At 43.8% G+C, this 15000-nt stretch overlaps 1 protein-coding gene across 1 annotated transcript in view; it reads left to right on the top strand.

The window, feature by feature from the left end:
- LOC135111899 (uncharacterized) overlaps positions 1–15000 on the top strand; it is a 108866-nt gene that overhangs the window by 3903 nt on the left and 89963 nt on the right. The gene's annotated exons all lie outside the window — the stretch shown is intronic.

Here is a 15000-nt window from a genome sequence, read left to right on the forward strand (position 1 = left end):
GTGTGTGTGTGTGTGTGTGTGTGTGTGTGTGTGTGTGTGTGTGTGGAGATTTAGACAGGACAGGAGGTAATGATATTGTAAATTACGTGTGTGTGTGTGTGTGTGTGTGTGTGTGTGTGTGTGTGTGTGTGTGTGTGTGTGTGTTCAGTGATTATTATTATGCAGTCGTACACGTTAGCTATGTATGTCTGTTACGTATGTATGTGTGTACGCAGCAACAGATCTTAATGTCATTATGCACTCGTACACGTTAGGTATGCATGTCTTATGTATGCAACAATAGATCTTAAGATGTCATAGCAGTGGTAGTAATATTAATAGTAATAGTGACAATGACCGGTAGTAGTAGTAGTTGTAGTACTGACTGGAGCTTGTATATATTTTTATAGTCATTTATTTATTTATTTGTTTATTTATTTACTGGATGACAATTTAATGCGCATTCTCATTTAAACAGTTTCTTGTGCCTCTTATTCAACCTCACAGGCACGTAAACAAGAAAAAAAATATATATATACGTATTAAGAGACGTGACTGAGTGTTCATCCCTGCACCATGCTTTTTTTTTATTCTTATAATTTATTTTATGTATTTATTTATTTTGTTATATTTTGCGTTCTTATTTAGCTACTTACCAACTTACTTGCTTATTTACCTACTCAGTTAATTAGTTATTTCAAGGTGATAGTCAAGCAGTTCAAAGATAATGAATTAGACTTCAGAAAGAGAATTAAAGGACAAGAAAAGAGAAAAATAAGTCAAGGGTAAATGGAAGGAAGATGAAACTCAATAAAAATAAAAGGTTAGATGTGAACCAAGCACACTAAAGAGAAGCAAACGCACACACACACACACACAGACACATGCACATACACATTCACACACAAACCCTCTATATATAGAGAAACTAGATTTTGAGAGAGAGAGAGAGAGAGAGAGAGAGAGAGAGAGAGAGAGAGAGAGAGAGAGAGAGAGAGAGAGAGAGAGAGAGAGAGGAAAAAGCGAGTAAATATCGAAATTCATCTGCAAATTTTCAAGGCACGTCTCAGATATTAGATAACATTTTTTTACTACATTCTTTGGGGCGTGGCACCTTCATGGAGTTATTTATTAATTGATTTACTCAGTCATTTATTTTAGCCTGTTTTGTTGCAATAAATCAGAAAAAAAAAAAAAAAAGGTTCTGGAGTTCTTGGGTTTAATCAGACGAGGGACGAACAGCAAATCGAGCGTCCAAAGCAGGAACACTTCAGTCACCCAGGCAGGTTATTAATGTCACGGTTTTTTTTTTGTCTGCTGGTGTGTTCTCTTCTCGGCTGCTCAGGTTAATGCTTGTCATATTTCCTGTTATGCGGGTCACTGATTTGGTGTGAGTGGGTGCTGATTAACACACACACACACACACACACACACACACACACACACACACACACACACACACACACACGTGAGATAGTGATGGTGAAGGGAGGGAAAGAAAAAAAAGTTACAAGTCATTTCTCTCATGATGCTTTTGTACGTAATTCTCTCTCTCTCTCTCTCTCTCTTCTCTCTCTCTCTCTCTCTCTCTCTCTCTCTCTCCTCTCTCTCTCTCTCTCTCTCTCTCGGGGGTCACGTCTATCATAATGGCACGCAGTGAACCCAACCACTACCGCTACCGTGGTAAATATAGAGAGAGAGAGAGAGAGAGAGAGAGAGAGAGAGAGAGAGAGAGAGAGAGAGAGAGAGAGAGAGAGAGAGAGAGAGAGAGAGAGAGAGAGAGAGAGAGAGAGAGAGAGAGAGAGAGAGATTCATGCTCCCATCCTTAACAAACATCACATTACTTAATATTCATGTCAGTGGTTTCCTCTTCCCCCTCTTCTTCTTCCTCCTCCTCTTCCTCTGCCTCCATATGCTTTCTTCTTCTTCTTCTTTCCCGCCTTTCTTCCTCTTCATTATCACGTCATGGCTATTTTGAGAAGTGTTGTTGTTGTTGTTGTTGTTGTTGTTGTTGCTTTTGTTTTTCCTCCTCTTATCGTTACCATCATCATGTTGTTGTTGTTGTTGTTGTTGTTGTTGTTGTTGTTGTTGTTGTTTTGATTTGTTTTCTTCTTCTATCATCATCATCATCATCACCATCATTATCATCGATCATCGTTGTTGTTGTTGTTTTGGTGTCTTTTATTTCCTTCTTCTTCTTCTTCTTCTTCTTCTTCTTCTTCTTCTTCTTCTTCTTCTCTTCTTCTTCTTCTTCTTCTTCTTTCTTCTTCTTCTTCTTCTTCTTCTTCTTCTTCTTCTTCTTCTTCTTCTTCTTCTTCTTCTTCTTCTTCTTCTTCTTCTTCTTCTTCTTCTTCTTCTTCTTCTTCTTCTTCTTCTTCTTCTTCTTCTTCTTCTTCTTCTTCTTCTTCTTCTTCTTCTTCTTCTTCTTCTTCTCTTCTCTTCTTCTTCTTCTTCTTCTTCTTCTTCTTCTTCTTCTTCTTCTTCTTCTTCTTCTTCTTCTTCTTCTTCTTCTTCTTCTTCTTCTTCTTCTTCTTCTTCTCTTCTTCTTCTTCTTCTTCTTCTTCTTCTTCTTCTTCTTCTTCTTCTTCTTCTTCTTCTTCTTCTTCTTCTTCTTCTTCTTCTTCTTCTTCTTCTTCTTCTTCTTCTTCTTCTTCTTCTTCTTCTTCTTCTTCTTCTTCTTCTTCTTCTTCTTCTTCTTCTTCTTCTTCTTCTTCTTCTTCTTCTCTTCTTCTTCTTCTTCTTCTTCTTCTTCTTCTTCTTCTTCTTCTTCTTCTTCTTCTTCTTCTTCTTCTTCTTCTTCTTCTTCTTCTTCTTCTTCTTCTTCTTCTTCTTCTTCTTCTTCTTCTTCTTCTTCTTCTTCTTCTTCTTCTTCTTCTTCTTCTTCTTCTTCTTCTTCTTCTTCTTCTTCTTCTTCTTCTTCTTCTTCTTCTTCTTCTTCTTCTTCTTCTTCTTCTTCTTCTTCTTCTTCTTCTTCTTCTTCTTCTTCTTCTTCCCACCATCACCACCACCACCACCACCATCACCACCACCACCACCACCATCATCACCATCATCATCATCATCATCATCACCATCACCATTATTACCTATTGCACTTGCTGCTATTACAGACATTTCCCGCCCTCCTCCCTCCCTGCCCCACCCCGCTTCACCTCTTCCCCCTTCCTTTCTTTCATCTTCCATAACCTTTACATCTCTGCCCCCGCCTCCTTTCATCTTTCCACAAGCTCAACCGTCTTTCTCCCAAACTTGAGGCCCCAATAAGAGGCAACACGGGGGCAGTGTTTTCCCGCGTCCCCAGAACCTGTTTCCCTCACCCCTGCAAGACCTTCACAGAAACGCAGGCCGAGTAAAGTGTTTTATTGTTCTTTTTATCAGGAGGTTGAAAGTGAAGGGGGAGTGAGTGGGGAGTGACATTGTTGTATTCTTGTGTGTGTGTGTGTGTGTGTGTGTGTGTGTGTGTGTGTGTGTGTGTGTGTAAATGTTATTAGCTGTCTGGCTAGAGAGAGAGAGAGAGAGAGAGAGAGAGAGAGAGAGAGAGAGAGAGAGAGAGAGAGAGAGAGAGAGAGAGAGAGAGAGAGAGAGAGAGAGAGAGAGGAGAGAGGTAGAGAGAGAGAGAGAGAGACGTATATAATTTAACAATATGAGATAGGTAGATAGACATGCAAACTGACATTGAGAGACAGATTAATTTATATATTCGGACAGAAGGAGAGAGAGAGAGAGAGAATAGCATTCTGATACAAACGGACAATGAGAGAGAGATTTGCATAAACGGACAGTGGCAGAGACCGTGACAGACAGACAGAGAGAGAGAGAGAAAGAGAGAGAGAAGAGAGAGAGAGTATGCACCGATAGATGTGTACATGCATAAATACATAGTGTGAGAGAGAAAATTAGAAAGTTATATTGAAAAAAAAAAACTGGCAGCGTGGGAAAGGCGGGGGTGAAAGACATGTGATAGTGACAGACAGGTGTACAGGAACAAATTGACTGAGAGAAACTAATAGACAATGCGAGACGGTGACAGACAGACTTAATAGAAATAAAATGTGGGTTGTCTGTAGAGGAATGAGTGCGTGCTGACATACGTGTGAGAGAATGAACAGGAAAAGTAAAGTAAAGGTGTAAATCATTCAGGCGAGAATTACGTTTAAATACTGTGAGAATTACGTGTGAAGTGAGTAAAAAAGGTGTGTGTGTGTGTGTGTGTGTGTGTGTGTGTGTGTGTGTGTGTGTGTGTGTGTGTGTGTGTGTGTTTGCGTTTTAAAGCGAGCGGTGTGTGGTGTGTAAACAGAATAATGATCATATGCAAGTAAACAGGAGTAATGGCTGTGTTTAGGTGAAAATTTTTAAAAAGATGAAAGGAGGAAGAGGAGGAGGAAGGCTGATAATAGAAGAAGGGAAGGGGAGGGGGAAGAGGAGGGAAAAGTAATAGCAGAAAGTGTAATAGGTAATGATGAAGATGATGATGGAAGAAGAAAAACATCATCATTAACAACAACAACAACAACAGGTTATCAGACATCTTCCCCACCACTCACACGGTACAAGGAACATTCACCCTTACGAGTTTCTGGACAAATTCCCCGGATTCCCCCACGACAAGACTCTTTAGGAAATGGTGTTAGTTTTAATAGCCTCTGTTATCAGTGTATTAGTGGAGACCCAATGGGGAGCTCTAGATATCAGGACAGATTTACGAACAAGGATATATAATGTGTGGCGCTAGATATTATAGGTATTTAACAGATTGACATGTGTAAGGTTACTACTATTACTACTACTGCGACTACTACTACTACTACTACTACTACGACTAGGACTACGACTACAACAGCAACAGTAATATCAACAACGAAAACAACAACAAAAACAAAACAACAACAACAAAACAACAACAACAACTACAAACTACTACTACTACCACTACTATTGTCTGTGTTGAGTCCTGGCTAAGAGAGAGAGAGAGAGAGAGAGAGAGAGAGAGAGAGAGAGAGAGAGAAGAGGAGAGAGAGAGGGAGAGAGAGAGAGAGAGAGAGAGAGAGAGAGAGAGAGAGAGAGAATCATAATGCCACTCTCGTAAAAGAAGAAACCACAAGAGAAGAACCAAAAGAATCAGCCAATTTTCTTTCTGCACCTTCACTTTTACTCTTCACAAGAATCTAATCAACAAAAACATTCTTTCCTCCCCCTCACGTCATGCATCAACCTCCTCCTGAGTCAACACAAGCAACCCGGAGTATTATTTCACCTCACAATTCTGGATGACTGTAAAATCAAGCCTTAGTGTGCAGAACCCAAAAGGCGGAGGGTTGTGTTACAAGCATGCAAGTCACATGTGCACACTCACCACCAGCATTCAGCATTCAGCATTCATTCGCCACTACATGTATAGAAAGATAGATAGATGGATAGATAAATAGATAGATGGATAAGGAGGTAGATGGATAGGTTAATAGTTGGATAGATGTATAGATACGTAAATGGATAGATAGATTGGTAAATAGAAAGACATTTATTGATCACAAACATTAAGTATGGTGATGCATATATAAATGGATCGACAGATAGATAGATAAATAGATAGATAGATAGATAAATAGACAGGCATTTTACTGACTACAAACATTAAACATAGCGATACATATAGATAGATGGAGAGAGAGAGACACATTTTATTGACCACAAACATTAAGTATGGTGATAGATAAATAGATAGATGAATAGATAGATGGTAATACATTTATACTCATAGATAGACAGATGGATAGATACACATTTTATTGATCCTAAACTATACCTGGTGGTGGTTGGGGCGCAATAGGAGTGCATGTAGTAAGCAAGGACAGCGAGGGGCGTGTGTACCGAGTCCTCGTGACGTAACATGTAAATAGAGAAAGTGAAGGACACCTGTACACAAAGAAAACGATGCTCACGTGTAAACAGGCAGGTGTGTAGGTAAACAAGGCAGGTAAAGCAAGGGTTGTGTGTGTACTGGTGTGTGCGTGCGTGTGCCGTGTGTGTGTATAATGAGCGGTTTGCCAGAGAGAGAGAGAGAGAGAGAGAGAGGAGAGAGAGAAGAGAGAGAGATGAGAGAGAGAGAGAGAGGAGAGAGGAGAGAGAGAGAGAGAGAGAGAGAGTAGTGGTGGTGTGTGGGGAAATCTTTGCCATTATTATCTTAAATCTCTTACTTTAGATTAGATTAGCGTGTTTCTTTCATACGTGTCTAATGTCGTTATTCTTGCTCCTCTCGTCACCTTCCTTTCTTTCTTCATTCCTTCTTTTTCTTTTCTTTTCTTCCTTTTTCTTCCTTTCTGCCTTCCTTCCTCCCTTCCTTTTTTCTTCCTTCCCTCTGTCATTTCTCTTTCTCTTCTTACTTCCTTCTTTTATCTATCCACTTATTCTTTCTTTCCTTCCTCACTTCCTTTATTTGATTATATATTTTTTTACTTCGTTCGTTCTTCCTTTCCTTCCTTCCATCTGTTTTTTTCTTTCTTTCCTCCCTTTCTTTCTTTATTTGTTTCTTCCTTCTTTTATCCTTCCTTTACGTATCCACTCTTCCTCTCTTTATTTATTTATCAATTTCCTTCCTTCCTGCCCTCCTTTTATTTATTTATCTATTGTTTTCCTCCCTCCCATCCTTCCTTCATTCCATTCTTTCCTTTTCCTCTTTCAGCAGCTTATCACAGACAGCCTCGTAAGGACCACAACAACAACAACAACAACAAATAATAATAATAATAATAATAATAATAATAATAATAATAATAATAATAATAATAATAAAAATACATCCCACTGCTTGTTCTTCCTTTGAGTTCGTTAGTGGCTGTGAACAGTGGCAGTCAAGGGAGGGTCTGAGCCACACCACCACCACTACCACCTTGGCGTTAAATTCTCATCCTGGGCGGGAATAATTATCTTCACGCCCTTATTGTCGGATCCTCGCCCCTTCTTACCCTCGCTTCTTCACCCTCTGCGACTCCTGCTGCTCCGCCACGCTTCCTTACTGCACTTTTTAGCCACACTGTACCTCTTCTGTGTTACTTCTTCGCTTTTTTTACTATTTTTTCTTTCTTCCTTCCTTCCTTCCTTTATTTTATCTATTTCTTTACTCGTTTTTGCCACCTTTCGTTATTTCCGTGATGTTTTCTTCCTTTTCTTCCTTCCTCCTTCATTCCCTTTATTGTGTTAGTCTTTAGTATATCGAGTTTTTTTTTTTTTTTTATTGTCTAACTCGTTCACTATGTAGACTTTCTTTGTTTTACCCTTTCGCTACGTAAACTCCTTCATTGTTTCATTCCTTAAGTGTTTTGACTTCTTCACTGTCTCACTCGTTCGCTTTATAAACTCCTTCATTGTTTCATTCCTTCACTGTAAATTTTATCTACTCGTATACACATATATTCCTTCACTACTAAACTTTTTCATTGTCTCCCTCAGTATATTAACTCCTATACTCTCACTCTTTCGCTTTATAAATTCCTTCGTTGTCTCTTTGCTACATAAACTCCTCCTTCGTCTCACTCCTTCACTTTATAAACCCCTTCAGTGGTCACTTCTTCACTACTATATATATACTATATATACTACTATATATATACTACTATATATGTGTGGTTGTTAGCTAGTTGTGTGAACGAGTGAATGAGCGAGACTTGTGTGAGGCGATGAATACGTGTATGAGTGAACGAGCTAGGCTTCAGTCATAAGTGTTAAGTGGAAAGTGCGCGGCCTGGCGCCGAGAGATCACCTACCTCCAGCCTTCTGTTCACACCTTCTGTGAATAAACACCTGCACTGTTACCTGCGTTTCCTGTGCCCCTGCTGGTCAAGAGTCGAACATGGCGCAGTGAGTAGGATCAGGACAAGGCTGCAGTGGGTACGGCCGCAGAATGGAGAAGCAGTTGGAGGCGCTGGCTGCCCTGCTAGCGCGACAGTCGGAGCAGAGTCAGGCTCGCGAGGAGCGTTTAACCCAGCTGCTGGAGAGAGTGGGGACACAAGCTCCCAGTCGCACCACGGCGAGCAATGAAGGCGAAACCACAGCCCGCAGCACGTCTACCCAGGGCGCGAGGTTCCCGACGTCCGCCACCATCATTCCTCACTTAACGGCGTCAGCATCTTTACGTGAGTTCGACACGTGGCGCCATAAGTTTGAAGGATACGTAACCCTCGCCAGGATAGACTGTCTCTCCCTGGCTGAGCAGAGGGCGGCACTCGCTGCTGTCCTAGACGACGAGTGGACCCGTACACTTCGCTACGGGATAAGCTTACCGAGAGACGCGGAGTTAAGAACCATCCTCGATGCAATGTGTGAGTACCTGCGAAGCCAGCGCAACATCATCATGGATAGAAGAGACTTCTACTCCCGCGTGCAAGAAACGCAAGAAGGTTTTGACGACTTTTTATGTGCTGTAAAGGAAATCGCCAATTTCTGTGACTTTTGCGACCCAGTGCATAAACCATCAGCTGCGTGACAGAATTGTCGTTGGGACACGAGACGAAGTGGCTCTGAAACGCATGCTGGAAAACAAGAAACTCACCCTTGAAAACGCCATAGATATTTGCAGAGCATCAGAGAGCGCTAACCAGTGTAGTGCAAGTACTAAGGGGCGGCTCTCACTCTTCGAGCCATGGTGTGAACGCTGTCTCGAACTACAGGAAGGGCAGTTTCGGGGGCTCAAGCCCCACGGGCTGTTATCGTTGTGGCAAAGATTGTCGCAGTGACAAAAGGGGATGCCAGGCAATAGATAAAGTGTGTGTCGTAACTGCGGGAAAAGAGGGCATTTTGCGAGTGTATGTCAGCAGACAGTGAGGAAACGACGAGGAGCTTCGAGGGAGTTCCTCAACTGTCTCTCCTCATCGCGGTGCAGGCCCGAGGCGGGGAGCCAGTGCCAGTGTATACCAGCTCTTATCAGGCGTATACACAAAGACGGTGACGGCACGACCTGCGCCCCAGGTGCTCATTACCGCCACACATCCCGCTGGAAGAGACAAGATTACGTGGACTCCTGACTCTGGGGCCGAAACGACCGTTATTGGCCTCGACACGGCAACACTCCTTGGAATCCCGCCCTCCAGCTTGGCGCCCGCTGATGGTGATGGACTTTATGCTGCCGGTAATCACCCCCTCACCTGTGTAGGAACTTTCTCGTCGCACTTGCAACTGGGCGACAGGGAAGCTGAGACTGTTGTGAGCGTGGTGAAGGAGGTGAAGGGGGCGCTGCTTAGCTGGTACGATTCCATCGCTCTCGGAATCCTCCCCGAAGATTTTCCGGCTCAAATCCGACCGCTACGCAGGGAAGAACAGCACACCGGCAACAGCTCCATCAAGTACCCGACCGCCTCGCAGCCACCTCTATCTACGCCCACAGAAGTGATCAGCTGGCCTCATTCCTACGACCCAACGCCACAGCAGCGTGCGGGGCACGCTGCTGCTGTGATCAAGGCCTTTCCCAGCGTCTTCGAAGCAAAGGAAGGTTTACGTGCAATGGCTGGTGGATCCATGGCCATCGAGTTGACAGACGACGCTCGACCCTTCGCCGTAACAGCATCTCGTACAATCCCTTACAATTGGCGTGAAGAAATTAAGAGCCAGTTGGAAGAGCTGCTTAACAAGGGAATCATCGAGAGTGTGGACTACCCTACGGCATGGTGCCACCCCATCGTGCCTGTCCCAAAAAAGACATCTGGTGTAAGGCTGTGTGTTGACCTGACACGACTCAACCGTTACGTGAAGAGGCCCGTGTATCCAGTGCGCTCACCTCATGACGCCATCGCCTCGATCGGGGACCGGAGCAGTTTGGTTCACCACTCTTGATGCCAAGATGGGGTATTTTCAAGTCCCCATTAGAGAAGAAGACCAGGATTTAACCTGCTTCATAACACCTTGGGGTCGGTACAAGTTTCGGCGAGCGGTTATGGGTCTCGTCTCGTCTGGAGACGAGTATAACCGTCGAGGAGACCAAGCTCTCGGCGACATACCTAACACCATCAAGATCGTGGACGACATCCTGGCCTATGACTCCACCTACAGTGCGCACTTAGCCCATGTCATTCAGATTGTGCGGCGGTGTGACCAGCACGGCATCACTCTCAACCCACAGAAGTTTACATTCGCGGAAAGAGTGGTAGATTACTGTGGTTACTCTGTTTCTGGACAAGGCTACACGACAGACTCAAAGAAAGTTAAGGCAATCTCTGACTTCCCACGACCACAGCACATCACCGACTTACGATCATTCATGGGTCTTACAAACCAGCTTGGAAGCTTTTCTCCTGCTGTGGGCTGCAGCTGCACAACCCCTCAGAGATCTCTTACGCCCGAAGAACAGTTGGTGCTGGTCTCCTAACCATGAAGAGGCGTTTGAGAAGGTGAAACAGTGTCTCGTCAGCCCACCTGTCTTGGCATACTTCGACCCATCATTACCAACGATGCTACAGACTGACGCCTCAAGGATGCACGGATTTGGATTCGTTCTCCTGCAGAAGCACAGTGACCAGTGGAAGATGGTGCAATGCGGGTCAAGATTTGTTACAGACACAGAGAGCCGCTATGCAGTAATAGAGTTGGAAATGGCTGCAATCGTCTGGGCAGTCAGGAAATGTGGCACCTACCTGAAAGGACTCCCTCACTTCGATCTAGTGCTCGACCACCGCCCGCTGATACCTCTCCTCAATAGCAAGTTGTTGGGAGAAATAGAGAACCTGCGGCTGCAGCGCATGAGGGAGAAGCTTGCTCAGTATTCTTTCACAGCAAGCTGGCAAAAGGGATCGACACACTGTGTGCCCGACGCCCTCTCACGTGCTCCAGTACAGGACCCAGTGGAGGAAGAGGATGCTGCTACTTCTGGTGACCTCGACCCTCTCCACTCAGCGGTCATCTCAGCGTTATCTGCCACCAATGAGGACGGCGTCCGCTTAGCACCACTCCAGGATCAGACTGTGGAAATGGTACGTGCCGCAGCAGCAAGAGACGGGGAGTACTGCTTGCTCAAGAAACGTCATCATCGAGGGCTTCCCTGATCATTGCCACGACCTCGATCACCGCTTGCGTACGTACTGGCCGGTGCGCAGTCTGCTGGCCGTAGACGACGACCTGGGTGGTTTACGGGCCGAGGCTTCTTATTCCTCACAGCCTCCGCCGAGAAACACTAGAGCGACTCCATGACAGTCATCAGGGGATGGAGCGCACCAAGCGACGGGCCCGACAAACGGTTGTACTGGCCTGGTATGGACAGAGACGTTTGAGAACGTCGTTTCTGGATGCTCACTATGCCGTCCACTCCTACCAAGCCAAGCCAACGAACCTCTCTGGCAGGACACGGACACACCCAGCAGGGTGTTTGAGTCAGTTTCTGCAGACTACTTCCACGCAGCAGGCCGTACATACCTCGTGTATGTAGATCGCTTGTCTGGGTGGCCTCACGTGTCTGCATGCTCACGTCCAGCATCGGCTGATCAGCTCGTTCGTGTCCTTCGGGGTGTGTTCGCCGACACGGGCGTGCCTGTTCTCCTGAGGACTGACGGTGGACCGCAGTTCACTTCTTCATCGGTACGGCGCTTCCTGGCTCGATGGGGGTGGAGCATCGTGTATCTTCACCTCATTATCCACGCTCCAATGGTCACGCCGAGGCAGCGGTCAAGTCCGTGAAGAAGCTGATCCTCACGACCACACAGCAGGGACACCTGGACGAGGATGCGTTCGCTCGCGGGTTGCTGGAACTGCGCAACACTCCGAGGGCGGAAGGGCGATCACCAGCACAAGTCCTCTTCGGTCATCCTATGAGGTCCTGTGTCCCGGCTCATCATCGCTCATACGCTCAGCAGTGGCAGCGCGCTGCTGATGAGTGCGACGCCAAGGCAGAGCGACTGAGGAAGAAAGCGAAACTTCGCCACGACGCGTCCGCCCGTACTCTTCCTCTCCTGCACCTCGGTGGCCACGTCGACGTTCAAGATCACACGACAGGCCTCTGGGATCGCCTGGGTGTCATCGTGGCTGTTGGGCGAAGGAGAGACTACCTCATCAAGATGGGCAGCGGTCGCGTGATGTGGCGTAATAGAAGACACCTACGCCCACACAGACCTCTTGCTCCCCTTCCTGTCGAGCAGCACACCGCTCATGGCGGTGCAGCGCTTCAGCATCAGGGTCACGAGGAACACCACCATCCCGGCAGCCCGGAGCATCAGGGTAACGGGGTACACCGTGGCCGAGAGCAACCAGAGCGTCGAAGCAGCCGACAGCGTAGGGAGCCGAGACGACTGCAGGTGCGGTGGCACCGTAGCACCTACGATTAGTCGTACGTGTTCATTGTACGCTGTGTTTGTTTTGTGTATATGTACCGTGTTTTCTGTACTTCAATCATTGTAACTTTGTTTCATGTGTTACGGTAGCCATAACAAAGATAAGGAATCTTCCTTATGTCTCGGGGGAGGTGTGTGGTTGTTAGCTAGTTGTGTGAACGAGTGAATGAGCGAGACTTGTGTGAGGCATGAATACGTGTATGAGTGAACGAGCTAGGCTTCAGTCATAAGTGTTAAGTGGAAGTGCGCGGCCTGGCGCCGAGAGATCACCTACCTCCAGCCTTCTGTTCACACCTTCTGTGAATAAACACCTGCACTGTTACCTGCGTTTCCTGTGCCCCTGCTGGTCAAGAGTCGAACACATTTCTTCGCTGTCCCTCCTTCACTATATCAAATCCTTCGTTATCTCGTTTCATCACTGCAGTAACTCCTACATCGTCTCTCCTTCACTGTATGAAAATCCTTCTTTCACACTCCACCATATCAACTTACGCCACACAACGGTATATACTCCTTCACTGTCACTCCTTCACAATACAAGCTTCTTTCATTGCCTATATATACTCTTTTTCCTTCCTTCATCTCTCTGTATTTCCACACTTGTCAGCCACACTAACCCTTGTTCCACTTCCCTGCTGCTTTTAACTACCGTAGCGGGTGTGTTTAGCTGCGTTCAGGTAGTTGGTGTTTAGATGGCGACTGTCCAAAGGTTTCTGTGCTTTTTGTTGCTGGTGTTGTGCTTTTAGTTGTGTTTTTATTGTGGTGGTGGTGGTGGTGATTCGGCTTTTGCTTCTCTTTCTCAGCCTTAAAGCTTTTTTGTTGAGGTTCTTTGTGTGTGTGTGTGTGTGTGTGTGTGTGTGTGTGTGTGTGTGTGTGTTCAGTTTTGCTGTGTTCCTTAGATATTGTTATGCTTTTTATAACTTTTATTTTTTGTTCTTTTACTTTTTAAGCTTTCTAATAGTTAAAAAATACCCTATGTTTTTTTTCTTTTTTTAATGCTTTATAAGTTTTAAGGAATCTGATGATAGTGACTTGGCTTTCGTCAGTTGGAAGTTGATTTGTAAGTGAATAAGAATCAGCATTTTACTAAACAGACTGTCGAAACGTACATACATTTTTATATCACTTGAAATTTAACATGAAGCTGAATAAAAAATAAATGTGCTTGTATATTATATAGAAAACTGTCGAATTATTACATTTTGATCAGCTGAAATTCAACATGCAGCTGAATAAGAAATAGTAGGAAACTGTCAAATTATCTATGCATTACTTTTTACCAGTTGAAAGTTGACGTATAATTGAAATACATATCGCTGAATACACGTAGAAAATTGTAGAACTCCAGGTGTTTATATCAGCTCAGAATCAAGGGGTAGCTGAGATACACACACGGAATATACGTGAAGTAACTGTTGAATCACATGTATTACTTGTATCAGCTTAGAATTAACGTGAAATTGAATAAATATAGATGAGTATTGCGAAATGAGTTACAATTTCCTTTTATCAGTTCGAAATGAAAGTCTCATTGTAATGCATATAATATAAATACTAAGAGAAAACTGCTGACCTATATGTATTTTTATTCAGGACCGTCATGTTCAGATATTATTTTATTTATCTTTTTTTTTTTATTTTGTCGCCCTAGAGCAGAGTCTTTCTCTTACATTAAAAAAAAAAGAATAAATAAATAAATAAGGTTTAGAATCAACGTGTAACTGATTATGTATAGACACAAACAACAAACTATTGAACTATCCATATATATTTCTCTCTCCATGAATGAAAAAAAAAATGGAATTAAATGCGCTAACATAAACTGGCTTATGTAGAAAAAAAAAATGAAATAAAATAACGTGTAACTAAGTAAATACAGATACATATACAACATATTATTGAATTATCCATGTGCTTCTCTCAACTTGAAATTAAGAAAAAGAAAGTAATGGAATGCGCTAACAAACTCATGCATGTAACAAATTATAAAAAGAAAAGAAAAGAAAAGTGTAACTGAATAAATATAGATAGACAAACAACAAACTATTGAATTATGTATATACTTTTCTCAGCATGAAATAAAAAAAATGGTAATTGAATGCGTTAACAAACTCATACAGAGAGAGAGAGAGAGAGAGAGAGAGAGAGAGAGAGAGAGAGAGAGAGAGAGAGAGAGAGAGAGAGAGAGAGAGAGAGAGAGAGAGAGAGAGAGAGAAACTATTGAATCATATAACCATTTATCAGAACACCACTTTGAAATTAAAACTATAATCGAAGTAAAAAAAAAAAACAACAACATTGAATCCTACAGTCATTAATCACCATCACCACCACTCGAAACTATTATAATCAAAGCGAACAAAACAACAACAAACACCACTGAATCATACGACCACTTATCATCACCACCACTTGGAAATTAACACACAGTAATCGAAGTGTTCCGGTAAAAGTCAAACACAGTCACCTCCAGGCAGGCAAGTCATCCTTTCGCTCCTTCAAATTCCAGACAAAAGATCAATTCAGCGTCTCCTCCAGAACTCCGCGACCCTAAAAGAAATCCAGCCACTGCTTCCGGTAATCCCGCCACGGCTTGTTAATGCCTTCCGGTGCGCTGGGGAGGAGGGGAATAGGTGGAAGGAGTGTGGTGAGTAAAGAGAGGAAAAAAGAGAAAAAAAGGAGATAGGAAAAGTGGGGAGGAGAAGAGGGGATGGGG

The sequence above is a fragment of the Scylla paramamosain genome, chromosome 22 (assembly GCF_035594125.1).
Source record: "Scylla paramamosain isolate STU-SP2022 chromosome 22, ASM3559412v1, whole genome shotgun sequence".
NCBI lineage: Eukaryota > Metazoa > Arthropoda > Malacostraca > Decapoda > Portunidae > Scylla > Scylla paramamosain.